The 8,803-nt window shown below is 36.0% G+C and overlaps 1 pseudogene; it reads left to right on the top strand.

The window, feature by feature from the left end:
- Positions 1–3,836: 3,836 nt before the first annotated feature.
- On the top strand, positions 3,837–7,654 carry LOC138322140 (uncharacterized; annotated as a pseudogene).
- Positions 7,655–8,803: the final 1,149 nt, after the last annotated feature.

Genomic DNA, 8,803 nt, shown 5'->3' with positions numbered 1-8,803 from the left:
TAGAAGTGCGAAGTTTGAGTTTTGGGAGACTGTGTTATGTTCGTGTTGTTTCTTCTTGTATAGTGTAACTGTTGCCTTTTTATAGTGCTTTATCACTGATGCATGCCGCCAAAGACACCAAGCAACACACCCCACCCGATCACATTATACTACATATAAACAATTGAAAGTATTAAGTACAAACGTCTCTTGTCAGCATCAGAAAAGGTCTGTTGGGTGGTTAATTTAACCTCACGTCCGATTAACATCTGAGGCCATTTGAGGAGGTATCCACTATGTGATGATTTTTCATAGATGACAATGTTAACGTTTGGAATTTTAAATCCTGTTAGATTTGTTTGGGTTTTTTATTGATTATTTTAAAGTCTTTTTATCAGCCAGGGTCATGTAAGGACGGCCTCCCATGTATGCGTGTGCAGCGTGTGGGGTGTGTGTTTTGGGAGACTGCAGTATGTTCGTGTTGTGTCGCCTTGTATAGTGGAACTCTTGCCCTTTTTATAGTGCTATATCACTGAAGCATGCCACCGATGACACCAAGCAACACACCCCATCGGGTCACATTATATTGACAACGGGCGAACCAGTCGTCCCACTTCCGTTATGCAGGAGCAGAAACTACCACTTTTATAGACTTTGGTGTGTCTCGGCCAGGGGACAGAATATTGATTTTGAAGAACAGCATTTCTTACATCTGTGAATCGAATAATTTCGAAATCTACAATATCGATAAACTTTTACGTGGAGCAGCCATCTTGTATTGACCTCCGTACTCACACCCATCCATACAATACTGATAATTAGCTTTCCTTTTCTTACTAGATTCAAGTTACAAAATGTTTCTTTGGTGTCCAATGTATGCGGTATACAGTGCATGTTTTGGGAGACAGCGGTACATTTGTGTTGTGTCTTCTTTTAAAGTAGAATTTGGTGTGCCTCGGCCAGGGAACTGAACCCAGAGCCTTCCTCACAGTGGGGAGGGCTCAACAGAAGTTTGCAAGGGAGACGTTAAGAAAATCAAAGTTAGCTAGGAAGAAGACAAAAGAGAATATCCTAAATTTGGTCGCCTTTTAGGACATTATGGGCAGCAGGTACTGTACCAGATGCGTATTTTGAGCATTTTAACGGCGATTTCTAAATATTACAATTTGTTTTTATTTTTAACTATTCATTGTAATGCCCAATGCCATCTAATGCAGAGAGAGTTAATGTAAACAAATAGCAAACACTTCTCCCTTGAACAATAGGTTATTTATTGATACAAGGGGAAGACAATAAGTCACAAGCCCTGGCTATCGTTTGATTCACCTAGACAGTCACGATTCCCATGCCTTCTTTCAATACATATGGATACCTGTATACACAACTGCATGCACATCGAATCTTTAATAAGACATTGAATATAACACATGTCTGGTGATACAAAGACATGTCTTATCTAAAGGCTGAGTATCGTGCGAATTAGAAGGCAATTACATCGAAAAAGATGATATACATTTCAACCGGAAATCATTAGGCAGGTTACTTAGTGACTCGCCCTTATATTCATAATCAATTCTGTTTGCTGGTTTCTAAAGCTTATGTGAACGTTATAATATGTTCTTACCTTTTCATGTGTTATCGTGAAATAATGCATTAACGCAACTAATCTTTATCGTGTTAGACTTTAGATTATATTACTAGTCTAAGAGTATAATAATTGTGCATGACAGTATTAAACATGTTTTATAATTAATAATTAAAATTGTGCAAAGAACTATCACAATGTATAAAGTGAACTTTTATGGTATCTTAGTGTATGTATGAGGATTAATTCTCCAACACGCCATCTCCAACATCATTACCATAAAATTATAATGTAATATCAAGGACACCTAAACATAATTCCGGCAAAATGTACAGAAATCATGTGTAAGCATCAGATAAAATGACAAATATGTCATACAGAAAAGGGATCGAGATGAGGGTTGACAAAGACGAAAGACTGGCTACATTTTATCTTATTTCCGGTCTCCTGACATCCAAATTTTTATTCGCCCTGTCCCTTGACAGAAAACCCCGACGGCAACTAACCACGTGACGAAGGTCAAGATTTAGGACAATGATGTCTGGAATGGTCCGGCGGAAAGGTTCTGGCTCCAAGGAATGAAACGGGAAATGACAACACGGATTTCGAGACAGTATAACTCATATCTGCCATCAACTGCCATTTTGTGCTTATATGTTATCCACAGCTGTTTACTTTTTATCTTCGTTCAAACCCTATAAAATCTTTGCTTAGTTTTCCATGTTATTCTTAATGTAGTAATGACCAAAAATCCTGCCGTATCGTCCTTCCCCCTCTTCTAATGTCTCGCAGTATGGTAAGTGAAATCTAAAGAAGGTCAATGTTGCGATTCTGTCCGATAACTAAACAGCTATACATATGTTAGCCAACAGACAAAACATAGGATATAATCAGGTAGTATGTTTATGTCATGTACAGGATGGTCTGTATTCACCTTTTTCAAAGTTTATTATTTTGTGAAATGAAAACATAAACCTTCACAATTTCGACTTTCTTAATTGCTGTAAAACAACTGAACAAGCATTTTGGTAAACAGAAAGGAGGATTTTACGGTTTTTTAGTGATAAACAAGTGGTCATCTGCAAGTTGTGTGCTATTCAAACATCCGATTTTTTCTGCGTTCATGATAATTTCAGAGGTCAAAGATCGAAGGGTGAAAATCGATGTACATTCAATCTAAAGTTATATTTAATTAACTCTTGACTTTCTTATAGTGCTATATCACTGAAGTGTACCGCCGAAAACACCAAGCAACATACCCCAACGGGCACACCAGTCGTTCCACTCCCTTAATGATAAGCGCTTAGCAGGAGCATAAACTACCACTTACATAGACTATGGTGTCTCGGCCTGGGAACTAAACCCAAAGCTTGCCTCACACAGGGAAACGTTCAAATGAAGACCAACAGTAAGGCGGTGTCAAGAGAGACGTTAGGAAGAGGGAAGTTATTTAGGAAGACCAAAGCTAATATATCCTCAATTTAGTTGCCTTTTACAATATCATGCAGCAAGTACCTCTGTGCCACTTGAAAGGCCTAGAAATCTCAGCATAGGTAACAAAGGTCGGGATAGATTAGATAATCCATCAATAGTATAGTTGTCAATAAGATTTGCTGGATCTCTATGTTAAATCATTTTTTTTTAATTTTGGTTTGTTTTATGAGAGAACTTCTAGAAACGACAATGCTAGAAGGATGTTAGAATAATGCCTACTTCCCAATTGCTTGGTCACAAAGGCGACTAAATTTGGTAACTTATTCTTAAGGCCCTAGCAACAAATGTATAGTATGGGGGTGTATTTCTTTGAAAATAACTTGATTACAGTTACATGAAAATGTTTCTGGGAAGGAAACATTATCTATAAGGTTTATTTGTCATAAGAGTAGACAGAACTCCGATGTATGTTGATCAGGAATGCATATCCTAGATTTAGTCGGCTTTACGATTCTATCATTCTACTTACAGTATAAACTTGCAATGATATTGTCACATAAAACAAACTTAAATAACCTGTTTTAAATAGGTTAAAGATCCGTAGTTGACAAATGATACCATTAATTGAATATTATGTAATTTTTTCCAGCCCATGTGACCCTAGGATGCAATAATCTTACGGCAAATCCATTTTAAGCAATCTCAAGCTGGTTGAAATATTAAAGAGTAGGTAAATAAACCTTTTTCACGTAAACTGCGGTCCTGTTTTCCGCGCATGCGTACAAATGCTTCCGGACGCCTACCCGTTTGTTTACCTAGGTTACAAGCAGCGAGAAAAATGGTAATACAATGCGTGGCATACCGGTGTTCAAAAAGACAGGGAAAGAAGCTTAAGGCTAAGGAGCGGGGTTTGAGTTTGTTTTTGCTTTCCGAAGGACGGCAGGGGAAAAAAAGCATGGGAGAAGGCAATTAACAGGGCAGGTTGGGCTCCAAACGAGTACAGTAGAGTATGTTCGGAGCACTTTGTAGACGGGTGGCATAGCGAAGATGCAGACGACATAAACTACCGGCCGACTATCTTCGCCTATAAGGAGAAGGTTCTGTCAGTGGCCGAGAATGCTCATATCCGATTTCCATTTCAGTTTCATTAAATACCAGCTTGAAATGATACCCTGTAATTTGGCTATAATTACAAATAAAGATAATGTGCATAGATAATAAATTAAAGACAGTATAGCGCTTGTTAAATGATAAATTCCCAGGGCCAGATTCATATCTGTTTATATGATATTTCTAAACTTACCATTGGGCTAGGATAACGTTTATGTCTTGATTTCTAAATTGACCTCTTGTATCATACACACTTTTATTTGTGCAAAGACAGTAATGTACAATTTGAATTAATTCTGTTACCAGATTTGCATTAAACATAGATACTTACTCCAACAATGTTAGAGGTAAAGCATGACAAGACACTTTTGATCATTACTTCGTGTCTAACCACTAAAATAGCTAATGTATCACTAGTTTTAACATGTAACATTACATATATAATACATGTTTATAATTATACAAGAATATATAATGATACATGAAAAAAATAACAAAAACTGCGACTTTGCCATAAGTCCTTTCTGCCTTCACAGGCGTATTCAGGGGGAACTATACATGTAGGGTAAAGGTAGGGAAGTTCAGATACTGTCGTAGTAAAATCACATATAACTTTGCCATGAAATATTCAGTAACAAGATGGATATCATTTAACTGCCAATCAAATCCAACATATTGATAGGTTCTCTTAAAACGATTTCGATTAATACGTGAAATACAGCCAGCTGAAGTTACCCACATCGGTCTTCCTAATTTTCAGAGAGGGGGGTTAAGTTCGGACATGTGGTAGGTAAGTTTGAACACAGGATTCTGAATAAGTTAGGCCTAGTGTGTGCGTAACATAAATGTCCGAGCTTCCCTCCCTGTCCGAACTTCCCTTCCTTTACCCCCTACACAATGATTCACATGATTATCATATTCATGTGCATTAAATATTTTAGTACCCACAAAGAAATTAATACACTGATCTATGTTATACAAGTCATTGATCATATAAGTTGTGAATTCACGCACACACGCCCTCAAACACCTCTGTTTCAATCAGCAGGTATGTAGAAATCAAATATGAGTTTCATCCACATGCAATGGATGAGGTGGAAAAAAGGGAAAGACAGACACTGCAGCATCATCATTAGTTAAGTGTTTTCTCCCACAATTATTGCAGTGAACCATGTGGAGATGAAGTGAACAACCCTGTTGTCCATAACCTTGATTTAGATGATGTATATATCATGTCTTTTAAGAATGAAGGTATACATTTATAGTTGTATACAAATTAGAATAATAAATAAGTAAATGAGATAAAAATTGTCAGGTACATTTGTATACCGGTTAGGCTTCCCTTTTAACTTGCCCCAATCCTGTTTCATTGCTTCAGAGTGATATATCATTAATTGGAAGAAAAAAAACACAATTTACTCATATTTTTTCAGGTTCAAATTTAAAGTAATGCTTTAATTATATCCTTTAAACAAAGATCACAAGGAAATCTAAAGCTAATATTTGCTGTTTATGGGCGAATTCATTGTTGTTTTGTGCAACCACAGTTACATTGAAATGAATGCAAATGTAAGTGTACATACTGTTCTCGAAATATTTGTTTATTTGATCTGACCCCAAAATACTGGAATTTAAAATGTTTTATTGCTGTTGTGGAATACATGGCAAATGAAGAGACAGGTATGCTTATTAATGAAGCCTATGTTTTTATGGGATATCTTTGTTTTAGATATATATAATATGACATATCTGGTATAAATAAGATGTCTTCAATTTTTTTAGTTAATGCCTGAAGTTATCCTACTTAATGTGTATTTGATATACTTTACATTTGATTTGTGCATCCTTTCCGCAGATATGGTCTGTATAAATTTTCACACCCCATAAATAATTTCACTTTACAAACTAATTTAAAACCCGAAATGTTCTGAAAGAACAATGTAAATTTGTTGATTCCATATACATGTACAATGTACTTGTAACTGTGTTAAATATATCTACATGTATATAATAGGAGTTCAGTGTGATCCAGATCCTGTATAGATTGAGCTACTGAAAAGAGAGCTTGATGACTTAAAGAAGGAAATGAAAAGGTCTAAATGGGACATTGGAATGATTGAGGATCAAAAGTCCAGATTTTACACAGGGCTACCAACATTTGAAGTGTTTTTGTGGCTTTTCAAGTAAGTATTTGTCAATTAGGTATAGTGAAAACTGGAGCTTCTTAAAGTATTTCATAAGTGTGTACACATGTAGTTCATCATGTGACAAAAGCACTTAAGTATGTAAAAAAGACAATTCAAGAAATATAAATGGGTGGGGAGAGGGGATGGAGAAGATTTGGGACAACGATGAAAAGATATGGTTTTACCCTGGTCTATCTACATTCATTTGCTGTCCTCTTGAGGCTGTTTATAAGCATATCAATACACAGATCAGTCATGTTCACATTTCAGTTTTAAGATTCTGAAACCTAATTCCTTCGACATTAAATTAAAATATAGTAAATAAATAACATTGAACTTAAAGGGGAAGGGGGGCACATGTGGCAGTCTCTTTCTTCAGGTGGTCACTATAAGGCTAGTTTCATGATAGATACTGGTCACGTGTGACAGTAACTGCTATAAAAGTTTACCAATTCCCTGTCCCATTATTTTATTATATTTTACATATTTGCAAATAGATTGAAGTGGCAGTATCTCAGCCACCAGATTATCTAAAACACAAACTAATATTGATAAATATACATGTTTTTTTAGTCAGCTTCATTAGACCAAAGGCAGAGAAGATGGAATACTGAATAGGGCAGAAAGACCATCCTTTGGATCCCTGGAACTCTTTTTGTTCTGATGAAGCTACGGTTGGGGCTATTTGTAACAGATATTTCTGAACGATTTCACATATCAGAAGGGACTTTCTCTAAATATTTTTCCACATAGATTCTGCTGCTCCAAAAAGAACTGAAAATGTTAAATCCTTTCCCGGCTAGAGACATTATTGATAGAACTATGCCATCTGCGTTTAAAATAAAAATTTTCCGAGTTATTTTATATTACACAGAGGTGTTTATTCAAATGTCAACTAGTCTCATCAATCAATGTTTGACGTTTTCCAATTATAAACATCATACAACAATTTAATTTCTTGTAGGTATACACCATCAAGCATAATATCATTCTTTTCTTGAGCTGGCCTGGCAAAACGTCCGATCGCCAACTCACAACAGAGTCGGAATTGATTGATTTGCTGGATGAGAATGACAGTGTCATGGCAGATGAAGGCTTTACTTTAAGAGACATCTTAGAAAAAAAAATGTACATTAAATATACGACCATTTAGAGGTTCCAGTGGACAGTTCACTACAAACAAAGTTTTTGAAACCCAAGAGATAGCTTCATTAAGAATTCATGTAGAAAGAATCATTGGTAGAGTAAAAAAAATCATATCCTTGGTGGAATGCTACCTTTAACATTGCAACCTATATCAACAAACATTTTTCAAGTCATATGCTGCTTAACAAATTTAAATGTTCCTTTAGTAAATTAAGAACATGACTGTCGGTCATACATCTATAGAAAGTTACAATATACTTGCTATCTGAATGTCACATCAAGATTACTCATAATATACTTGGAATATGTGCTTCATGTAGAACTCACAATCACCCAATTAGCATTAATTATGAAATTAATGCATTGATACAAAAAAGAAATCTTTTTCTTTGAATTGGGGGTAAATCAAATAATGACAGTATACATATGTATTCAACAAGTTGGAACAATAATAAATTTTATAAAATAAAAAAAATAAAAAAATAAAGAACAATGGTTTTCGAGTCCTTTTTCAAATCAATCATAATATAAAATAGAGTGTCCGTTGTGGCCGAGTGGTGAAGGCGATGAACTTGAAATCTGAGAAGGTATTCCAGGTCTTGGGTTCGAGCCCGGGCTGCGGCGGTTACGATGGGTGCACATATACAAAAAATGTCTTTGTCCTCTATGTTCTGTGGATGTCTTCCATGTTCTATGTTATGTGTCATCATCAGTGGTGTTCTGTGATGTTTTAAAAAAATTATATAAAATAGAAAAATAGATAACTACTGTGACAGGAGAAATTGTAGCAGCCAGACCAGTGTTCGAACCCAGGATCCTCCTAAATCTATAGACAGATACTCCGACACTTTATCGACCTCAGTCCTGTTCTGCTACACTAAATGTGTACAGGTTCACTTTATACTAACCGATGCCCTATATAAATGTATCTTGACAAATCTATGATATACATACATATATGTCCTTAATATAAAGATGATATATGTTAAAACTAGTTTTGAAGTTTCATACCTTCGCAATGCCAATGATGTGGACATCCCCTGCACTAATGTTCATGTTTAATAGCTCTGTCCATACCTTTATAATTGCTTACAGTGCCACCGCTGTCTCGCTTACGGGACACCATAAATTCGTATATCTGACTTAAATTCAATGTCGGTGCACTGCAGAAATCTTTCATGTAAGAAACTTTGTTGAAAGGGGGAAAACATTCTTCCGTACCAGTAAAGACTGCTGTAATCGCCTCACTTTCTGACGTACGATGAACAACCGGTGTAAGGGCTGACACAGGAGCCTGGCAAGTCAAAAGATCGGCTACATAATCGGCTTTCTTCTTCATCTCAACATCCACACCATGTTCTGT

This window comes from Argopecten irradians, chromosome 4, assembly GCF_041381155.1.
Source record: "Argopecten irradians isolate NY chromosome 4, Ai_NY, whole genome shotgun sequence".
Lineage (NCBI taxonomy): Eukaryota > Metazoa > Mollusca > Bivalvia > Pectinida > Pectinidae > Argopecten > Argopecten irradians.
This window is presented reverse-complemented; position numbering and strand designations above follow the sequence as displayed.